The sequence below is a fragment of the Anabrus simplex genome, chromosome 2 (genome assembly GCF_040414725.1).
Source record: "Anabrus simplex isolate iqAnaSimp1 chromosome 2, ASM4041472v1, whole genome shotgun sequence".
NCBI classification, from domain to species: Eukaryota; Metazoa; Arthropoda; class Insecta; order Orthoptera; family Tettigoniidae; genus Anabrus; species Anabrus simplex.
Window position 1 is genome coordinate 1,158,098,630 of NC_090266.1, and position 14,801 is coordinate 1,158,113,430.

General features: G+C 43.3%; 1 protein-coding gene and 2 non-coding genes across 3 annotated transcripts in view; 2 read left to right on the forward strand and 1 right to left on the reverse strand.

Moving 5' to 3' along the window:
- Nucleotides 1-14,801, reverse strand: part of tadr (torn and diminished rhabdomeres) — a 214,001-nt gene that overhangs the window by 154,113 nt on the left and 45,087 nt on the right. The window lies entirely within an intron of this gene.
- Nucleotides 6,010-6,099, forward strand: TRNAI-UAU (transfer RNA isoleucine (anticodon UAU)). Its single transcript is given in 2 exon segments — nt 6,010-6,047; nt 6,064-6,099. It is a non-coding gene; the product is annotated as a tRNA-Ile (tRNA).
- TRNAI-UAU (transfer RNA isoleucine (anticodon UAU)) lies at nt 11,437-11,526 on the forward strand. The gene is given in 2 exon segments: nt 11,437-11,474; nt 11,491-11,526. It is a non-coding gene; the product is annotated as a tRNA-Ile (tRNA).

Below are 14,801 nucleotides of genomic sequence, written 5' to 3' on the forward strand. Positions count from 1 at the left end.
ATGTTTACAGACCCTTGCATGTTTTCGATTTGAATCATGCCTGTTATTGCATTTGTTTTAGTATTATATGTGACGGAGTGATAATATATTGTCAAATTTTTTCAAGGAATGTGGGAGCTGATGCATTACGGTAGTTAAATTGATCGGCAATATTAGACCTAAAGTTAAACTTTACCTGTGGAATTGAAAGATATTCACGGGAGGGAATTCGTGTGAAGCCTTCATTTGTACAGATTGCTATCAGAAGGGATCTGGGTATTTCTTTTCACATGTGAGAAGGAACTGAACTGTTAACAAATAACTTTAATTTACCATAATCGAGAACTAAACAGGTTATAGGATGACTGATTCAGAGAACGCATGGACATGAAATTTAGAATATTTAGACTTATTTTTCTTGTTTGCCTTTTACCAATTCATCGGGGATAATTGTTTAGAACTAAACAGCTGTTTTAAAAATGACTACATTTTTTCATGCGAACTGTGTAGCGGTATTACAAATTTGATAAACCTGGGCCTAGAATCCGTAACATATGATTAATACAACTTGATAAAACCTTTTAATATTAGGGTAAGGTATCGCTTCAAATTATCAATTATCTGAAAAATGATTTATTAGTATCGTATGTCTTCATTTCACCAATTTTTCCCATTTGTTTATAATAAAAGAATACAATTGTTAATGCGCTATTCCAGAAAAATCCGACAGTATAAAGTCTAAATAAAGCTCATTACAATCTTGTCAATCCTAGTCTTCAGTAGAAAACGCTAATCAATTTAACTGTTCACTATGATATTAATCTTTTTGTTTGCAAGTGCTTTACTTTCAGTTTCATTTTATTTTCTTTCTGGTGTAAATCATGGTGCTCATATTAGGGAAAAATTAGAACGCACTTTCAACTTTTATGTGCTCAGATAATGTTAATTCAGAATGAGTTTGTAAAAGCAGTAATATTTAAGAAGATAATATTATGAGGAGGGTTTTACATCTTAAATGATACCATTCTTACTTAAGCCTAATCGGGCGAGTTGGCCATGCGGTTAGGGGAGTGCGGCTATGAGCTTACATCCGGGATATAGTGAGTTCGAATCCCACTGTCGGCAGCCCTGAAGATGGTTTTCCGTGGTTTCCCATTTTCACACCAGGCTGTACTTTAATTAAGGTCACGGGCTCTTTCTTCATATTCTAAACCTTTCCTATCCCATCATCGCCATAAGACCTATCTGTGTCGGTGCGACGAAAGCAAATTATTAAAAAAGTAAAACTTAAGCCTAAACCACGCAGTGAAACTCAAACTAACCCTAGGCATTCATTTCATTTTAAGAAATACACAATAGAAGATAGCACCAGTGTAACGAATGTCAGGGATCATTTACTGAAATCCAAATCACACAAAAATAATAATTTAACTTCTCATCCAATTACGTTATTTCATATCCAAACCAAATCAAACTCCATGGCACAACAGGCCCGAAAGGCCATGGCATACCAAGCGACCGCTGCTCAGCCTGAAGGCCTGCAGGTTACGAGGGGTCATGTGATCAGCACGGCGAATCCTCTCGGCCGTTATGTCACCGTCAGATAGCTCCGCAATTGTAATCACGTAGGCTGAGTGGATCTCGAACCAGCACTCAGATCCAGGTAGAAACCTCTGACCTGGCCGGGGATTGAACCCGGGGCCTGCGGGTAGGAAGTAGACACGCTACCCCTACACCGCAGAGCCGGCATTTCATATTCGGAAAATGATAAAACACGTATCCGATTGTTTGAGAAAGATTTCTGTAGTCATGTGCTTTTTAAACAATCTGTCCAGATAACTGAGTAAAATTTGCTGTAATGACTTATCTGAGAGGAATCATAAGCTATGTACCTTTCAGAGAAAAATTTTATTTCAACGGTTTCTTTTTTTTTTTTTTGATACAGAAGATTATTGTTATCCGTACAGGAGATTTTAAATATTTAATTTGTGTTCTCCGGTTTGCTGAGAGACAGGCAGTTTTTATCTCACGATGTGTAATCATACTTAAGTTGTAAACTGCTTTTTGAACATGTTTTCATATTTTCAATAAAGTTAAATTGTAGAGCCTATGTTTCTCAAGAGACAGATTGTCACGTGATTCTCGTTCTTTGAGTCTGGCCTTCTTGCCATACGTACAATGTTCAAACACATCAGTTACACACATGACCCTTATATTAAAGTGAGTGAAATGATCAATTTCGAGGCACCGCCAGTGTATTTTTCAGTATTATTCAGTCTGCTGAAGGATTTTTTTTAGGTGCGCTACCAACGGGCTACCCAAAGGATTTCTGTAGATTATTCAGTTTTTATACAGAAGTACATTTTAATATTACCACAGTCTTGATATTACGTATATTTATTGTGTGTAGTCGGTTTAGGCTGTCATTAATTTTATAGGGTGGATGTTTTCATGTGTGCCAAATGTAAGTTAAAGCATGAATTCCATACGATCTCCGCGTCAAGCTGAGGAGCGCCCGCAACATGGCGATACGCGCATGGACATGTCTTCCCCAGTCACACGCTTCTGCGCAGCCAGCGGTGTGGGGCCTTGGCCTCTATGCTGTAGTGGTTAGTGTGATTAGCTGCCACCCCGGGGGCACGGGTTCGATTCCTAGCTTTGAAGCGAAATTTGGAAAGTGGTAAGAGGGCTTGAACGGGCTCCACTTAGCCTTGGGAGGTCAACTGTGTAGAGTAGGTTCGATTACCACCTCAGCCATCCTCGAAGTGGCTTTACGTGGTTTCCCACTTCCCCTCCAGGCAAATGCCGGGATGGTACCTGACTTAAGGCCGCGGCCGATTCCTTCCCTCTTCCTTGTCTATCCCTTCCATTCTTCCCATCTCCCCACCAGGCTCTTGTTCAACATAGCAAGCGAGGCCACCTGGGCGAGGTATTGGTCCTCCTCCCCATTTTTATTACCGGCCCCAAGTCTCCCGTTCCAGGACACCGACCTTGAGGCGGTAGACGTAGGATCCCTCGCTGAGTCCGAGGGAAAACCAACCCTGGAGAGTAAAGGGAAAGATTAATGAACTATATTAAAAAAAAATAGACAATACTACAAAGAATTTTGTTCTCAAGACGGAGGAACCATGGATACTCCGGTGATCAGTGCCCCCCGATTAAACATGCTCAAATTAATCCCATGGCTCGAAGTTCACACTAACAACTGGGCAGCAAAACAGCTGTGAAGTAGGCTAATACAATGTGAATTGTTAATAATATTAAATTATTTTAAAGACAATGGCTGGAGGAGGCAGTATTTACGCTATGTATGGTTGTAATAATTACGGACAAGGAAAGAAACAGGCGAGTCGGCCGTCCGGTTAGGGTAGCTCATCTGTGAGCTTACATTCGGGAGAGAGCAGGTTCGAACCCAACTGACGGCAGCCCTGAAGTTGGTTTTCTGTTGTTTTCCACTTTCACACCAGGCAAATGCTGAATTTGTACCTTAATTAATGCCACGGCCGCTTACTTCCCACTACTAGCCATTTCCTATCCCATCGTCCCCATAGGACCTATGTATGTCGGTGCTACTTGAAGCAACTTGTAAAAAATAACAGTCAGGAGAATGCGTCAATGTCTTTCTACAGTTTACCGAAAATCAAAGAAATGTAAGTGCAATACGAGTTGTAATGATAGCGGCACTCATCCTGTCAAACACAAGTTAGTGTGTGCATATGTTAGTGTACGTGGTATGTGTGACAATTCTTGTTGGCCCTTGAAGACTTTGCAGTCATCAATAAAGCCTTTGTAAATAAAACAAATGATTCCTATACTACTCATTAAAAACTTTTGGCATTAGATCCGACTACCTACTTTTACGGTTTTCGGACACACCGAGGTGCCGGAATTCAGTCACACAGAAATTCTTTTACGTGCCAGTGAATCTACCGACATGAGGCTGAAGTATTTGAGCACCTTCAAATACCACTGGACTGAGTCAGGTTTGATCCCGCCAGGTGGCCAGCGCTACCACCGTCTTCTGTACATCTCAAAAAAATGTCAAGTACAGAAAGTACGCATATGAAGACTGTCTGTTAGAAAAGTGCTATTTCCACTTCCGAAAAATAAATCAGTATTTCGTCCACATGTATTCCAGTAGTTGAATATTATCGATTGCAAGAGCAATCCAGACCAGGAACATGTAATTCCATAACATCTGTACCAACCCCATTATTGGTACGTTCCATGTGCCTTTTCTTTTATGTTTCATGCGCTTTTCCTACAACGTTCTTTTCTTCTGTCCTTAATCTGTTTACCCTCCAGGGTTCAATTTGCCCTCGGACTCGTCGAGGGATCCCAAATCTACCGCCGCAAGGCGGTGTCCTGGAGCTTTAGATATTCGGTTGGGGGATACAACTAGGGAGGAGCCCAAGTTCCTCGCCCAGACGGCTTCATTTTCTGTGCTGAACAGGGGTTTCGTGGGGTGGGGAGGAGGGATGGAAAGATCGGAAGGGATAGGCAATGAAGAGGGAAGCAAGCGGCCGTGGCCCTAGGTTAGGTACCATCCCGGCATTTTACTGGAGGAGAAGTCCGGCTCCATGGCTAAATGGTTAGCGTGCTGGCCTTTGGTCACAGGGGTCCCGGGTTCGATTCCCGGTAGGGTCGAGAATTTTAACCATAATTGGTTAATTTCGCTGGCACGAGGGCTGGGTGTATGTGTCATCTTCATCACGACGCGCAGGTCGCATCCGGGAGTCAAATCAAAAGACCTGCACCTGGCGAGCCGAACATGTCCTCGGACACTCCCGGCACTAAAAGCCATACGCCATTTCATTTTACTGGAGGAGAAGTGGTAAAAACCACGGAAAACCACTTCAAGGATGGCTGAGGTGGTAATCAAACCCCGATATACTCAGTTGACCTCCCGAGGCTGAGTGTACCCCGTTCCAGTCCGCGTTCCTCTTTTCAAATTTCGTGGCAGAGCCCGGGGGGGGGGGGGGGGGGTGGCAGCTAATCACACTAACCACTACACCACAGTGATGGACGAAACTTTCTTAAGGGATAAATGTCACCTTTTGAACAGAGACTCCTCATGTGTGATTTCATATTAATGTCCATGTGGAACTACGTTAGTATTTATATAGTTATGGTACAGTGTGTGCATAGGTATCGCTGTATTTTTATTATTTAAAAATGTATGCATGCCTACGTAAGTTCAGTGGAAATATGGTTGCATGGTCCATAGTTGTAATTTTTCATGTGTAAATTATAATTTGTCCGCCTCTGTGGTGTAGTGGTTAGTGTGATTAGCTGCCACCCCAGAGGACCGGGTTCGATTCCCATCTCTGCCACGAAATTTGGGAAGTGGTACGAGGGCTGGAACGGGGTCCACTCAGCATTGGGAGGTCAACTCAGTAGAGGTGGGTTCGATTCTCACCTCAGCCATCCTGTAAGTGGCTTTCCGTGGTTTCCCACTTCTCCTCCAGGAAAATGCCGTGATGGTACCTAACTTACGGCCACAGCCACTTTCCTTCCCTCTTCCTTGTCTATCCCTTCCAATCTTCCCATCCCCCACCAAGGCCCCTGTTCAACATAGCAGGCGAGACTGCCTGGGCGAGATACTCGTCCTCCCCAGTTGTATCCCCGACCCAAAGTCTGAAGCTCCAGGACACTGCCCCTGAGGCGTTAGAGGTGGGGGAAAACCAATCCTGGAGGGTAAACAGATTTAAAAAAAGAGAAAGCAGAAGAAGAAGAACTCGCTACTAATGACATATTATAACCCGTGATCAATTATTTTCCACTTGAAAACGTGTTTCATTATTCGTTTTAAAACGTGAAGACAATACGTTTTCGCATACAAGTGAAATGTCAAATTCCCTAGTGCAGGTATTATGTGAAAGCAGTCAACAGGGGGAAGCGAGAACAGCAAGTAGTTACAAACACGAGCTGCTGGATAGCGTTAGTGGCGCTGTCTCGTCGGAAAGCTGAGGTATGTATTTTCGAGAGAGTTTCCGCTAATATGCTTCTAGTAAGCAATATTACTCGAGTTCCCCAGTGGCGCAATTGGTTAGCGCACGGTACTTATAAGACAGTAACCGAGAAATGCCGGGGTTGTGAGTTCGAGCCTCACCTGGGGAATATTTTTTAAAAGTAAACTTTTTTTGCGTAAAGCTAATGAACATGAATGTCATCATCATCATCATCTGTTTACCCTCCAGGTTCGGTTTTTCCCTCGGACTCAGCGAGGGATCCCACCTCTACCGCCTCAAGGGCAGTGTCCTGGAGCTTCAGACTCTTGGTCGGGGGATACAACTGGGGAGAATGACCAGTACCTCGCCCAGGCGGCCTCACCTGCTATGCTGAACAGGGGCCTTGCGGCGGGGGATGGGGAAGATTGGAAGGGATAGACAAGGAAGAGGGAAGGAAGCGGCCGTGGCCTTAAGTTATGTACCATCCCGGCATTTGCCTGGAGGAGAAGTGGGAAACCACGGAAAACCACTTCCAGGATGGCTGAGGTGGGAATCGAACCCACCTCTACTCAGTTGACCTCCCGAGGCTGAGTGGACCCCGTTCCAGCCCTCGTACCACTTTTCAAATTTCGTGGCAGAGCCGGGAATCGAACCCGGACCTCCGGGGGTGGCAGCTAATCACGCTAAACACTACACCACAGAGGCGGTGAACATGAATGTATCCTTCGATATTGAAACGTCCGCCTCTATGCTGTAGTGGTTATTGTGATAAGCTGCCACCCCCAGAGGCCCGGGTTCGATTCCTGGCTTTGAAACGAAATTTGGAAAGTGGTACGAGGTTTTGAACAGGGTCCACCCAGCCCCGGAGGGCAACTGAGTAGAGGGGTTTCGATTACCACCTCAGCCAACCTCGAAGTAGCTTTCCATTGTTTCGCACTTCTTCTCCAGGCAAATGGTACCTAACTTAAGGCCACGGCCGTTTCCTTCCCTCTTCCAATCTTCCCATCCCCCCACCAGGCCCCTGTTCAATATATCAGGCGAGGACACCTGGGCGAGGTATTGGTCCTCCTCCCCATTTTTAACACCCGTCCCCCACGTTTCCCGTTCTAGGACACCGACCTTGAGGCGGTAGGCGTGGGATCCTCGCTGAGTCCGAAGGAAAACCAAAAGGATTAAGAAAGAAAGAATAAAGAAAATATTGATAACGAAAAATGTGTTTGGATCATTTCAAAGAGAAGGGCACAGATTTTATCTTCTACACAAATCTACAGCCCGTGCACCGCTCCCAGTCACTGTTACTGCACCGAGCAAGTGGCCGTGCGGTTAGGGTCGTTCGGCTGACAGCTTGCATTCGGGAGACAGTGGGTTCGAACCCAACTGTCGGCAGTCCCGAAGATGGTTTAACGTGTTTACCCATTTTCACAACAGGAGAATGCTGGGTCTGTTCATTAATGAAAGCTATGGCCGTTTCGTTCCCACTCCTGCCATAAGACCTATCCGTGTCGGTGTGACGTAAATCAACTTCTAAAAAGTAAATCAGTCAGTGGCTGCTAATTTTAGATGAACGCCAGACATATGACAGCCTAAACAGGAAGCTGTGTATTTATACATTGGTTCTACAGTGTATACCGTACTGGGGGGGGGGGGGCATTGTCAGAATGTTAGTACTACCAATGCCGACTTGATGTAGTGGAGACCTAGTCGGCCGTAGTAGGAGTAGCGGAGCGGGAGGTGGGGGGCGGTGGGCATTGATCAGAATGTTGGTACTTTTTTTTTGCTAGTTGTTTTACGTCGCGCCGACACAGATAGGTCTTATGGCGACGATGGGACAGGAAAGGGCTGGGACTGGGAAGGAAGCGGCCGTGGCCTTAATTAAGGTACAGCCCCAGCATTTGCCTGGTGTGAAAATGGGAAACCACGGAAAACCATTTTCAGGACTGCCGACAGTGGGGTTCGAACCTACTATCTCCCGAATACTGGATACTAGCCGAAATTCAGCGACTGCAGCTATCGAGCTTGGTAATGTTGGTATTACCACGGCCGACTTGATGTAGTGGAGATCAAGTTGGCCGTAGTAGGAGTAGCGCAGCGGGAGGAGATGGGAGAGCGAATGAGGGCTTTTTTCCCCCCGCACTTTGTGGAGAAAGAATACATTTTTATTCTATTTTAGCCACCTCAAACTGGGAACTACTTTAAAAAATGTGCAAAGTATGTTGTTTTTGCAGCTAATTATCTTCTTTAATTTATTTAATTCTTTCTTTCTTTCTTTCTTTCTCTACGTGGGGATGCATCGGAAATGCAAGCTTTTCCTTAAAAAATCATTACAAACATAGTTTTTTAGTTAAAGGCGTGAAATGTTGTGTGTAGATAGATTACTAACTGCAATAAATGAAAACATATAATTAGAGACGTAGATGTAAGGCATATACATAAATATTATAAGATATTTAACAGTTATGCCCTTTTAGCATGAAAGCCATAAAAATAATTCTAATGATACAATCACTTTGAAATTTTTACTGTATGAAGATATCACTACAATATGAATACTGAGGAAAAATAAATTACATATGCATATTAGTTCTTTAATTTAAAAAATCTTGAACTTATTGTTGCAGAAATAAGACATTTTTCATCACATACAACCCTATAAATAAAAAAATAAATAAGTAATGATTACAATTGTAGTTCCATATGTTCCACAAAGTGCAATGAACAACTCCTGAAAAAATCATAGCTCTGCGATTCATAGTTTTTGTGAAGAGGCTTCAGATTCTACAAAAAATGTACAGTATATTAGAGAAAAATGCATTAAAATATTTGGTTACCGTATTCAAATATGAAAAATGTAAATATGAAATATGTTTTTTAATGAACTCACATGCCACCGATAACTATAAAATTTATACACAATGTAAATTACGGTATGTAGATTACAAATAACACGTTTGAAAATAATAGATTTTTGCACACAATTCATTACATCCCCCCTTAATCCGTTTATCCTCCAGGGTTGGTTTCTCCCTCAGACTCAGCAAGGGATCCTACTTCTACCACCTCATGGGCAGTGACCTGGAGCTTCAGAGTTTGGGTCCGGGGATAAAACTGGGGAGGGGGACCAGTTCCTCGCCTCACCCCTGGCAGAGCCTGGAATTAAACCCGGTCCCCTGGATTAGGCAGAAAATAACGCTGACCACTAGGGGCTATACCACCGAGGCGGACATGAGTTTAGATACCAAGACTTACTGCCGTACGTGACCAGGAAAAGGAACATTTCTGAATATATATAATAAAATTGTGACATGACCAGCGGCCTCCCCTGCAATTAGTCTACACCTCTTGCACCTCTTCTGCGTGCCATCTAGCCCTGCCTCTCGGAACTTTATATAGCTAACGAGGAGAACCCGCCAAGTGTAACAACCCGATTTCCCAGAAATGTTGCTGAGTAAAAGAGGGATCGTCCGCCTCTGTGGTGTAGTGGTTAGTGTGATTAGCTGCCACCCCCGGAGGCCCGGGTTCGATTCCCGGCCCGGCCACGAAATTTGAAAAGTAGTACGTGGGCTGGCACGGGGTCCACTCAGCCTCGGGAGGTCAACTGAGTAGAGGTGGGTTCGATTCCCAGCTCAGCCATCCTGGAAGTGGTTTTCCGTGGTTTACCAATTGTCCTCCAGGCAAATGCCGGGATGGTATCTAACTTAAGGCCACGGCCGCTTCCTTCCCTCTTCCCTGTCTATCCCTTCCAATCTTCCCATCCCCCTGCAAGGCCCCTGTTCAGCATAGCAGGTGAGGCCGCCTGGGCGAGGTACTGGTCATCCTCCTCAGTTGTAAACCCAACCCAGAGTCTGAAGCTCCAGGACACTGCCCTTGAGGCGGTAGAGATGGGCTAGCTGGCTGAGTCCGAGGGAAAAGCCAATCCTGGAGGGTAAAGAGATGATGAAGAAGAAAAAGCAGAAGAATAAGAGGATCTACTTACGTCCATTGACGATTACTACTAGAAAGTTTTTCATCAACTTAGTGGATACAAGGGCGTTATGTTGATTGTACAATTACGACTGGGTTTCACAATAAATGTTACGTATTTATTACAAAGTCTATATGTGGTATTTTTCAGGGATTACTATGTTTTGTAAATTCATTCTTATATTAACGCATGAGGCAAATACGGTGCTTTCCCATGGATGATAACAGTCGCAGAAACATTGGAAACAGAAATTTCGCATACCACGAACATCGCGTGAAGGCATTTTATCCGCAGTTACTTTTCTTGGTAGGATTATTGCTCGGGAAAGAAACGTCGTTAATATTACTGAAGGTGTCACGTGTTGGCAATAAGTTTGCGACAAAACAAAACGGATCATTTTTCGAAAAACTTTCATTTGCTATTGATTATGAATGAATGCCTGGATGTTTATTGCGTCACGTCTAGTCGTGATATCTCTTTGCTGTGCAATAAGTGTAGAATAATTGATGTTTTAAAGTTAATTTAACACGCCTCTGTCCGACTCGTTGGCTGAATGGTCAGCGTACTGGCCTTCGGTTCAGAGGGTCGCGGGTTCGATTCCCGGCCGGGTCGGGGATTTTAACCTTAATTGGTTAATTCCAGTGGCTCGGGGGCTGGGTGTGTGTGGCGTATTCAACATTAGAAATCATCCTAGGTAGGGCCCTCATCTTCATCTTCACAGACATGCAGGTCGCCTAATAGGCCATCTACTAGAAAAAGACCTGCACCAGGCCTCTCCGGAGGCCATACGCCATTATAATTAACACGCCTCTGCGTTGTAGTGGTTAGTGTGATTAGCTGCCACACCCGGAGGCCCGGGTTCGATTCCTGGCTTTGAAACGAAATTTGGAAAGTGGTACGAGGGCTTGAACGGGGTGCACTCAGCCTCGGGAAGACAACTGAGTAGAAGCAATCCTGGAAGTGGTTTTCCATGGTTTCCTACTTCTCATCCCGGCATTTGCCTGGAGGTACCAAACTTAAGTCCACGGCCGCTTCCTTCCTCTTCCTTGTCTATCCCTTCCAATCTTCCCATCACCCTACAAGGCCCCTGTTCAGTAAAACCTGGGCGAGGTACTGGTCCTCAATCCCAGTTGTATCCCCGACCCAAAGTCTGAAGTTCCAGGACACTGCCCCTGAGGCGGTAGAGGAGGTTCCTCGCTGAATCCAAGGGAAAAACCGATCCTGGAGTGTAAACAGATTAACAAGAAGAACAACTTACGACTAATGACATATTACAACCCGTGATCAATTCCTTACCACTTGAAAACCTGTTCCACAATTCGTTTAAACCTTGAAAGCAATACATTTTCGTATCCAAGTGAAATGTCGAGATCCCTGGTGCAGGTATTATGTCAGAGGAGCCAACAGGGGGAGACGAGAACTGCAAGTAGTTACAAACACCAGCCGCTGGATAGCGTTAATGGCACTGACTCGTCGGAAAGCTGCGGTATGTATTTTCGAGAGAGTTTCCGCTAAAATGCATCTGGTAAGGTGCAGTATGCGGCTTCCCCAGTGGCGCAATTGGTTAGCGCACGGTACTTATAAGACAGTAGCCGAGATATGCCGGGGTTGTGAGTTCGAGCCTCACCTGGGGAATATTTTTATAACGTAAACTTTTTCCTTTGTGTAGGTCTAATGAACATGAATGTATCCTGCGATAAATGAAACGTCCGCCTCTATGCTGTAGTGGTTAGTGTGATTAGTTGCCACCCTAGTGTCCCGGGTTCGATTACTTTCTCTGAAACGAAATTTGGAAAGTTGTACGAGGGCATGGATGGAGTCCACTCAGCCTCAGGAGGTCAACTGAGTAGAGGTGGGCTCGGTTACCACCTCAGCCATCTTCGAAATGGCCTCCGTTGTTTCCCACCTGACTTAAGGCCACGGCCCCTTCGTTCCCTCTTCCTTGTCTATCTCTTCCAATTCTCCCATCTCCCCACTAGGCCCCTGTTCAACATAGCAGACGAGGCCATCTGGGCGAGTTATTGGACCTCCTCCACATTTGTATCACCCGACCCCAGGTCTCCCGTTCTGGGACACCGCGCCTTAACCGATAGGCGTGGAATCCCTCGCTGTGTCCGAGGGAAAACCAACCCTCGAGGGTAAAATTAAGAAGGAAAGAATAAAGAAAATATTGATAACGAAATTTTCATAATTTCAAAGAGATAGGCACAGATGTTCTTTTCTATACAAATCTACAGCCCGTGCACCTCTCACAATCATGTTACTAAACATGAGCGGTTGCACCGAGCAATTGGGCGTGCGGTTAGGGTCGCGCAACTGACAGCTTGCATTCCGTTGACAGTGGGTTCGAACCACACTGTCGGCTGTCCTGGAGGTGGTTTTAAGTAGTTTCCCATTTTCACACCAGGCAAATGCTGGGGCTGTTCGATAATAAAAGCCACGGCCGCTTTTTTCCCCACTCCTTTCCATTCCGTATCCCATCGTCGCCATAAGACCTTCCGTGTCGGTGTGACGTAAGGCAACTTGTAATATTTAAATGACCGCCAGACATAAGACAGCCTAAACAGGAGGCTGTGGACTTTTATATTACTAGCAAGATACCCGTGCTTCGCTACGGTATTGCAACCGTTAGGGCGTTAAAAAAAATGCAATCGTGCCATGGGCATTAGTCGTCGCACCAAATTAAGTATGAACCAGCTCTGAACACATCGGGCGACAAAATGAAACTGGCCCCAAAAATTGGGCAACAAAAATAAGGCTTACATTAGGTATATCAAGGCAATATTACTTAATTTGGTTTCACAAACAGACATACAGATGGAACATTCCGATGAGAACCGTCAGAAGTCACTTACCAGGCTTGAAGTCTCATCTTCCCTACTTTCATAAGATCACCGGCTGAATTCGTAGAGCATTATGGGTAATGGAATGTCCGATAAAGAAATAAAATAGGCACTATCTAAAATAATGAAAATAGGATTCTATAATATGAGAGGAATATGCTAATATTTGTTAAATGAGAAGAATCTCCGTTCAATGCTTGCATTCTAAACATATTTATTATAATGATACGAACCACACAAATAATGTTGTATCTCAACATATGAATAAAAGAAACAATTAAACTGATAACATTATATACACTGTATGCCTTCTTTTCTTGAAATTGTCTTGGCATAATTACTTCTTGATGTACACCATTCGATCAACATACACTGATACATGATATTAAAAAGAATGGATACTGAATTCATTTGTTAAGCTCTCGTCACAAATGGATATTAAATATGGTTCCGGTACCGAGGATCGAACTCGAGATTCCTGGGTGAGAACCAGATATCCTTCATATGTTAATCATAACTGGATATTAAATAGTGTCCTTTGTCTACCGTCATGATTTGGAGAAAAGAAGTTATAACACAATATAAGCACATCTGATATACACACGAGATTGCATTGCCGTGTATCGAACATGTGATCCATTTGACCACGACAAATGTATATTTACATTGAACACTACGATGAACATACACTCTGAACATATATGTGCGTATCCTGGGTTTACCTAACAAGTTAACATTTAAAGAAAATCAGTCAAAGCTGGAATCAAACCCATCACCATATCACTGGGAAATAATAGAACACACAGAAACATATATATATATAAATATCAAATATATTTACACAACACATCTTGAAGATATGGCTTAACCAAGCCATAATATCTGGTTAAATCTTCGCTCCAGCATCATTCGAACCGACGGGCTTCGGATTCCAAGGTACAACTTTTTGGACTCCAATCAGAGGCTAAATTAATACTTAGTACGAGAAGGGATCTATCCTTCACAAAATCCGGAAATTATCCGTGTCACTTGCAACGTATAATTAGAATGGGATTGAGATTACTCTGGTAAATGAAAAGAGCTTGGCACATTAACATCGTTTGCTAGAGACTGCAGATTTCGCTTGGCATACGGTCGGCCAGCATTTACCTCTTCATCACAATAACAGCTGTGACTAGTCCTGGGTAAGATACCATAAATCAATCACCCATCACTCTCCCTTTCAATTCTCTTACATATCCTCTCGGCTCATTGTCAAGTATGCATTCACTTGAAGGCCATTATTTCTTATTACTCGTTATCTGGCTATATATTCAGCCCAATTTTATATCTCTCAACAGCTATAATTATTTATTCTTCCTTATCACTCCAACAACAAAACATGTTATAGCTTCGCCCTCTCATGTCTTGGCATCGTATCTCAATCCGTTCAATTAATTCACAGAGAAAACCCATTATTTCAGGTTAATTATTCTCACAATTTCATATATGATTATAAATTAATTACACCTCGATTTGGATCAACTCCAATCATTATCTAATATTATCCGGGATTACAACTACCCGAATCTCCAAGTATCATTTATATCCAAACTACTCTGAAGATCTTTTACCAGACGAAGAAATATAAATCTAGCTAACTTGCCGTTCTTCCCAAAGATAATTCATATAAGCTAAGAACTTTGAAATCTATATAATAATTCATGCAAATGAATTTTGTTAAATATCAATGATTATCTTAAAAATCATTTGATGATCCTAACTAATAGTAATAAATCTTTCCCAATTATACGCGCATAATGTTCCCTACATATTTAATATTTAATTATAACATTATAATATTTACAAATATTATATTTGTTGGCATGCATATCTCGTGTTTAGGGTATATTGAAGTATGTACTTAACATTTGGTGAGTAAGGCTTGCTGTCATCTGGGGTACATCTAGATCTTTATACGAACATGATGAATATTATTGTTCCTAGTACTGCTTGGTTCTTCTCCATACGACGATCCATGATTCGAACTGCTGTTTTCTCAGTTGAATTTCGGGATGATCCTTGTAA